We start from the raw sequence: 8,670 nt of genomic DNA, 5'->3' as shown, positions 1-8,670 counted from the left end.
CGCGGCGCCGGCCAGTTATGTTTTCTTAAAAGGAGTCCTTATCTTTTAGAGATATCCACTGAAGTATTTAGAAATGAAATAAGATGCTTCAAAAGGATATGGTGGGAGACAGAATGTAAATATGGATAAAACAAGGTTGGCCATGAGATATTAACTGTCGAAACTGAAAGATGGTTAATTATTCTATTTTGTTTTATCCTTGAAATTTTTCCCTCACAAAGTTTACCAAAAAGGGGATGAGGGGGGAAATGGGTTTTAGGTAGGTATTTTACAATATTAATTGTACTTTAATTTACCCAGCTGGTTTGCTATATAACTAGTAGGTTATTTTCCATGTGTTATGGTCTGAATGTTGGTACCCTCCCCCCCAAAAAAATTTCATATGTTGAATTCTTGTGTTGGAACCTAATACCTAGTATAACAGTAATAATGGCAAGTGATTAGGCTATTAGGGCTCTATTCTTCTGAAGCGAGAACTGCCTTTATAAAGATGTTCAGGGGAGTCCCCTGCCCCCTTCCACCATTCACTCTTTCCTCATTGTGGGGATACAGCAATAAGGGGACCTCTTTGAAGCAGAACAGACCCCTACCAGACACCAAAACTGCCTGTGCCTTCATTTTGGACTTTAAGCAACACATTTCTGGTGTCCATAAATGACTCAGCCTGGGGTTCTTTGCTATAGCAGCCCAAACAGACTGAGACAGCATGTTTCCTAATTATAAACAGCGCTATCATGAGCATTCTTCTACATCTTCTCATACTAGTAAATTCCAAAAGGTGGGATTGCTAAGTCAAAGGACAAATTTAATACCAAAAGTCAAATTGTTTTCTAGAAGATTTCTACCAAAGAAAATTTTCAAATGGATTTTTAAATAAAATTATTAGAATTTGTAATGTTACAATAGTAGATTTATGGATAAATTTTAGGAAAATTCAACATGCATACATTGTTGAGTCTTCCTATTTGAAAACAGGATATACCTCTTCATTTTGTCTTCTTTTGCCTCTCAATAGTTTTATATATTTCCTCATACTGATTTTTGTGTATTGATAACTGGTGTATTGTGTAACTGGTCACACACTAAACTTACTATTATTTCTGAAAGATTTTCAGTTTATTTTCTTGGGATTTCAAAATATATTTAGATCATGCCAAATGTATGTGAAATTAAGGTGATGTATGACCTGGAGACCCAGGAAAACCCAAATCCTGCTGTCACATAAAAATCACAGGAGGGGACAAGCACTGTGGAGCAGCAGGTTAACACCCTGGCCTGAAGCGACGGCATCCCATATGGGCTCCAGTTCAAGTCCCGGCTATTCTACTTCCAATCCAGCGCTCTGCTATGGCCTGGAAAGCAGTGGAAGATGGGCCAAGTCCTTGGGCCCCTGCACCCACATGGGAGACCCAGAAGAAGCTCCTGGTTCCTGGCTTCGGATTGGTGCAGCTCCAGCTGTTGCAGCCAATTGGGGAGTGAACCATCGGATGGAAGACCTCTCTCTGCCTGTCCTCTCTCTGTGTAACTCTGGCTTTCAAATAAATAAATAAATAAATAAATCTTTTTTAAAAATCACAGGAGGCCATTTTTCGGTAACTAAGCTCCTGCACTGGGGCCCAACAGACCAGACTAAAAATCACAATGGAGTCACTCATGCTAAAATTCCCTGTCACTGAGCAGGCACTTGACACAGTGGGTTAAGTTGCTGCCTGTGCTGCTGGCATCCCATATCAGAGTGTCTGTTCCCATCTTGGCTACTCTGTTTCCAACCCAGCTTCCTACCAATGTGTTTGGGAAGACCAGCATAGAGTTTCCTGGATCCTGGCTTCAGGAAACTCCTGAAATGGCTTCTTGTTGAGGCCATTTGGAGAGCGAACGAGCAGATGGAAGATCTCTCTCTCTTTCTCTCTCTCTATGTGTCTCTCCCTCCCTCTCTTTTGTGCTGCCTTTCAAATAAATAATTAAATAGTTTTTAAAAATATCCTCATCACCAAATCAAATTACCTGAGCTTCTGACAAATCAGGAGGGGAAAAAAGCCAAATCTTGCAAGCAAGTTAATTTAAATTGGCATGGTAATGAAGTTCCCTCGTTAATCCTTACAGAAAAGCAACTTGAAGTAACCCTGTGTTAACCGATCAGTTACTTCCTGATGTTCTGCCTTCCCACCTTACAAGGAAAGCAACTTTGAAATGATTGATACACTTTCTGTGCTGTCTGTAAAACCACTCACTTCTAAGCCCATTGGAACCCTTGGCTGTTTTATGGAATGAACAGTTGCCCAATTCTGGAATTGAAAGTAAAGTTAATTAAGATCCTTAAACTAAATTTGCTATAATTTTGTCTTTTGAAGCTCTTGAACTGCCTCTCTAAAAGGTTCCCGGGAGAAGTTCATGTACAAGAAAACAAAACAAGGCAAAAGATTTCTATTACTAGCTGAGGACTTGACTCTGGCCTGAATGTTGAGCTTGAACAAAGTAGGCTACATTGTTACACTATGCATGGCTACAGGACTCAGAACCAAAGCAGGCCAGAAAACCTGTTTTACTTTAATTCTACCCTAGAAGTCCACCCTCAATCCTGGTGCTTTCCCCTTTGATGCACGGAAACTCCAGTCCAGACCAGACAGCTGGCCAGAGGACTCAGCTGCAAAAGCAAAAGAGCATTTTCTGCAGAGCCTGGGCAGTTGAACTCTGTGTGGCTACATCTTGCCTCTCAGACACAAGGAATGAAGATACAAATGGAGTTAAAATATTGGCTGCCTTCCAGAACAGAGCCCTAGTATTTTCCCCCCAAGCATTTGAGAAAGGATCAAAAAGCCATTCTCACTGCCTCCCCATAGGGCAGCGTGCTGCCACTGGACAGCTACCAGGGCCCAGTAATAACTCCAACTTCTGGGCTAGACACCTATAAAATGCCGTTGAACTTGACCAGTCCTTGAAAAGAAACTGCTCATTCCTCAGCCAACAAATTCTAATTGTATTGATGATAAAATTTCTGCCACCATTTCGGTCTTCATTTTTCTTAAATTTATTTTTTTAAGATTTTTATTTATTTATTTGAGAGGTAGAGTTACAGACAAACAGAGGGAGAGACAGAGAGAAAGGTCTTCCATCTGCTGGTTCATTCCCCAAATAGCCACAATGGTCAGAGCTAAGCCCATCCAAAGCCAGCAGCCAGGAGCCAGGAGCCAGGAGCTTGTTCTAGGTCTTCCACGCAGGTGCAGGAGTCCAAGCACTTGGGACATCCTCTACCACTTTCCCAGGCCATAAGCAGAGAGCTGAATCAGAAGAAGAGCAGCCAGGACAACCCATACAGGATGCTGGTGCTGCAGGCTGAGGCTTAGCCTATTATGCCACAGTGCAACCCCAATTTATGTTCTTATATAATTGTATAGTATTTCCAGAAAAACATTATAACATTAATTTCAGTGCCACTGTTTTATTTCTCTATTTATTAGGTATACTGTTATCCTTTAACCATTGTGAAATTAGCTGTCAATGTATGCATGTAATCACTTACTAAAGATTTCTTAGATCAGAAATGAGTATTGAATTTTATAAAAAATCTTTCCATCATCAATCAAAATATTCCTGTTCCTATGTCCTATGAATAAATTTCAAAAAGTTCATGGAAAGTATATTATGAGAATACTTTGTATGGCTTTAACATTCATATTTAATTTTTTTTTTGACAGGCAGTGGATAGTGAGAGAGAGAGAGACAGAGAAAGGTCTTCCTTTTTGCCGTTGGTTCACCCTCCAATGGCCGCTGCGGCCAGCTCATCTCGCTGATCCGAAGCCAGGAGCCAGGTGCTTCTCCTGGTCTCCCATGCGGATGCAGGGCCCAAGCACTTGGGCTATCCTCCACTGCCTTCCCGGGCCATAGTAGAGAGCTGGCCTGGAAGAGGGACAACCGGGATAGAATCCAGCACCCCAACCGGGACTAGAACCCGTTGTGCCGGCGCCGCAAGGTGGAGGATTAGCCTGTTAAGCCACAGTGCCAGCCAATATTTAAATTCTTAATCCTTATATTTGTGTCACTGAAAAAGCCTGAACTGAGTCATGGTGTATTTTTAACCTGACTGTTTGGGGCGGGTGTTTGTCCTAGGGGTTAAGAAAGCCTGCATCCCACAGTGGAGTGCTTTGGTTTGAGTTCCAACTCTGTTCAGGATTCCAGCTTCCTGTTATGGTGTACTCTGGGAGGCAGCAGGTGATGGCTCAAGTACTTGAGTCACTGAAATCCACACTGGAGACCTGGATTGAATTTTTGGCTTTTGACTTTGGTCTAGCCATAGTTGTGGAAAGCTGGGAAGTGAACCAGCAGATGGGAGCTCTCTCTCGCTCTCTCTCTCTCTCTCTCTCTCTCTTTCAATCTGACTCTGTTTTTTCAGATAAAAAATAAATAAAACTTTAAAGAGCAGTGTTTTAATGTATGGAAGGAAGGACGTGTGCATGCATGTTATATGCAAACACAACATCATTTTATATAAGGACAGAGACAGAAAGACCTTCCTTCTGCTGGTTTTCCCCAAAATGCCCACAGCAGCCAGGGGTGAGCTCTGCCAAAGCCAGGAGCCTGAAACTTAATCCATGTCTTCCATGTAGTTGGCAGGGACCCGAGTACTTGAGCCATCACCTACTCCTTCCCAAGGTATGCATTAGCAGGAAGCCGGATCAGAAGCAGAAGGGGAACTCAAACCCAAGCATTCCATTAGGGGATGCAGGCATCCCAATAGTATCTTAACCACTGTGCCAAACACCCACACTTAAATATTTATTTATTTATTTATTTACTTTCATTTGAAAGGCAGACGCACAGCAAGAGAGAGAGAGAGAGAAAGAGAGATCTCCCATCCTCTGGTTCACTTACCAAATGCCTGCAAGAGCCAGGGCTGAGCCGGGCCAAAGCTGGCAGCCAGAAACTGTACACAGGCCTCCCATTTGGGTGGCAGGGACTCAACTAATTGAGTCGTCACCTGCAAACTCCCAGAGTGTGCAATAGTAGGGAGCTGGAAGTGGAGCAGCTGGGACACGAACCCAGGCACTCCAATATGAGATGCTGGTGTCCCAAGCTCCTGCCCCTCCCGTACTTTAAAAATCATTTCTAGACTATTTGTAGTATGTAAAACAATGGAAATAGTTACTATTATATTGTTAATATAATATTGTTAATAATGACAGTGAAAATTCTACATGTCCAGTAGAAGTACAGTTAGAAAATATATTTCTGGCCTACTGTTGGCTGAATCTGCAGATGTAAAACCCTTAGATATAGAGGGCCAAGTACACATTGTTGTTAACTGTAATCACCATTTCATCCAGTGGCTCTCTCTCTGCCTAACTGAACTTTTGTGTCCTTTGATCAGTATTTCCTCAGTACTCCCAAGTCCAAGCTCCAGGTAAGCACCATTCGACTCCCTGCTGCTATGAATTTGACTTTTTCAGATTCCACACATAAGTGAGATCACGCACTTTTTTGTGTCTGGCTTATTTCACTTAGCATAATATCTTTCAAGTCCATCATGGTGTCACAAATATTGGGATTTCCTTCTTTCCTAAGGATTATTGATCTTTGAGAAGGCTGCCAAGAACACACAATGGGGAAATGGCGGTCTCTTCAATAAATGATATTAGGAAAACTGGATGCTCAGATGCAGAAGAATGAAAATTAGACCCCTGTATCGCAAGCCAAATACAAAAATTAACTGAAATGGATTAAAGACTTAAACATAAGATATGAAATTATAAAACTAGAAAAAAACATAGTGGGCAAGCTCCAGACATTGGTCTGGGCAAAAAAAAAAAAAAAAGGAAAGAAAGAAAACTCCAAAAAGCACAGGCAATGAAAGCAAAAATAATTAAATGGGATTGAATCAAGATGAAAAGCTTATGCACAGAAAACAAACAAAACAAAAACAGAAACAAAACAAAACAAAAAAACCAAAAACCAGCCAAGAAAGTGAAGACACAATCTAGAATATGGTAAAAATATTTTAAAATTACACATCTGATACTGGATTAATTTTAAAAGTATGTAAGGAGGAGGTGGGTGTTTGATGTAGCAGTTAGAGGCTGCTCGGGGATGCCCTTATGCTGTATTGGAGAGCCTGAGTTCAAGTGCTGGCCCTGCTCTCCATTCCAGCTTCCTAATATATTACCCTTGGAGGAAGCCGGGGATGGGTCAGGTAGCTGGGTTCCTCCCTCACACCCATGTGAGAAACCTGGATTAAGTTCCCAGCTCCTGGCTTCACTCTAGTCCAGCCTGGGCATTTGGGGAATGAACCAGTGAATGGGGGCTCTCTCTGTTCTCTACTTTTCAAAACCAAATTAAAAAAAGAATTAAGTACACTATTATCAATCTACATGCTAAATATAAAGTTTGATTTCCTAACAGGTAAAAATAGAGATACTGTAAGTTTCTTTTAGCTGCTATAGGGGTCTGATTTGTTATGGAAGTTTCCCATTCCATATTGGGATGGCACCTGTTGAAGCCTTTGTTCTGGTTACTCTTGGGGTAATTGTATCCTAACTTTAAGTTTCCCATAGGCAATATGTGCCAATGCTATAAATCAGGAGAAAGTCAGTGGCTACAAAATGTCTTTTTAAGAAATCTTTTGGGAAAAATTTCAGGACTAAGGACTTCAGAATCTTTAAAAACTTTTATTAAAAAAAAAACTTTCAAAAATATTAATTTGGAGAAGAGTACCATTCTTGCAGAAAATAACTAATTATATAGGTTGGTTTATAAATTATGTGTTAAATTCTATATGAAAATGGGTTTCTATCATTTTGTTGTGTATACTGCAACTTAAGTCTGTTAAAGACAGTTTAAATACAAAGCAGTCTGTATGAAAAGAAAAAGTAGTAGGAGATCTTGAGTGTTTGAATTACAATAATTCATGTTTAACAGATCAATTCTGAACTTGTTTGATGGTGAATGATACCAGGTCAGCTTCAGTGGTGGTCTGAGGAAAAACATTTTCCTGAACAGACAATAATTTGGTGACTGGATTTTTCATTGTTGTGCTGCTTTGCCACAAGTAAAAAGAGAACAGAGATGGTGGATCATGGTATATGAAAGGGTGCTCGTGAGGTGGGCATTCAGCCTAGAGGTTAAAACATGGGTTAAGGTGAAGGACCCCAAGTTTGGGAATCCAATGCGCTCGGGTGGTCGCCCAAAGACCCAAACTCCAGACCGGTAGATGCAAAAGCAAGAGGATTTTTATTAGGTGTTTGCGCAAACGGGCTCCCTGTTGCTTGAGGTGAAGAGAAGCCCCGAGCCACAGTTACAAGCAACTTTTAAAGGCAAAAACCACAAGATTAACATATTTCACGGGCTTTGGCTTGACTGGCTAGTTTAAAGGTTGGCATGAGTACTCATTGGGTCCTTTAGATGGGGAGAGGCTGCCCAGGGCGGGAGTTACAATTAGTTTCTTTTCTGGGGGAAACCGAAACATTCAGAGAACCAAAACTCTCGAGAACTTGAAACTTAGCGTGTGTTAGCTAATCTTGGGGGAAGGGACATCTGGCGCTTGTTCCCACGCATGGGCTTTTCAAACCCGTTTCTAAAATATTACAAGATTTATCCTTAGGCATTAGCAAGCAAAGCTAATGTGTACAGAAGCAAAAGATCTGCAGTTAGCTCTTAGCCACACTTGTCACAAAGCACACCAAACACCGGAGTAAGGGGTCCCTCGGGTTTTTCAAAGGTGCCCCAATCCAATATCAGAGTACTTGGGTTTGATACCTGGCTCTGGCTCCTGTCTCCAGCTTCCTGCCAATGCAGACTCTGGGAGGCAGCAGTGATGGCTCAGGTGACTGGGCTTCTGCAGCCCACATGGAAGACCTACACTGAATTCTTGACTCCAAGACCACTCCCAGACCAGTCCTGACCATTGAGGCAACGTGAGGCCTCTCTCTGTGTGTCTTTCTGCCTCTCAAGTAACTAAAGATGTGTAAAAAAGAAGAGGAGAGCTAAAATTGTTTTTTCATGGCAAAAGGTATTTATTTATGCTTTCTCTGGCTAGTAGGCAGCCTCCACCTCCACTGCCTCTGGTGATAATATGAGAGCACTTAAGAAGGTTTGTGGAAAATGAAATCACAAGTTCAATTTGGTGCAAAAAGTTTTTGGAAACCACTGCCTATGAGGTATCTTTAAAAAGTTCCTGAAAAATACACATTATGAAAAAATTATGCATAAAGATTTTTTTTTGCACCAAGTAAATTTAGTTTTTAATTACATTTTCCCCAAGAACTTTTTGAAATACTCTTATAGAAAGCAGAACTATCCTTAAGGCCATTGCTAAAGAGGCCAACATGGTCTTCCTTTCACATTTTTTTTAAAGATTTATTTATTTATTTGGGAGACAGTGTTACAGATAGAAAGGGGTCTTCCATCTGCTGGCTTACTCCCCAGATGGTCTCAATGGCTGGAGCTGAGCCTATCCAAAGCCAGGAGGCAGGAGCTGCTTCTTCTTCTTCTTTTTCTTTTTAATTTTTTGACAGGCAGAGTGGACAGTGAGAGAGAGAGAAACGTCTTCCTTTTCCATTGGTTCACCCCCCAGTGACCGCTGTGGCCGGCACACTGCGCTGATCCGAAGCCAGGAGCCAGGTGCTTCTCCTGGTCTCCCATGTGGGTGCAGGACCCAAGGACTTGGGCCATCCTCCACTG

Source organism: Lepus europaeus, chromosome 6, assembly GCF_033115175.1.
Source record: "Lepus europaeus isolate LE1 chromosome 6, mLepTim1.pri, whole genome shotgun sequence".
In the NCBI taxonomy this organism is placed as follows: domain Eukaryota; kingdom Metazoa; phylum Chordata; class Mammalia; order Lagomorpha; family Leporidae; genus Lepus; species Lepus europaeus.
Note: the sequence above shows the minus strand (reverse complement) of the source record.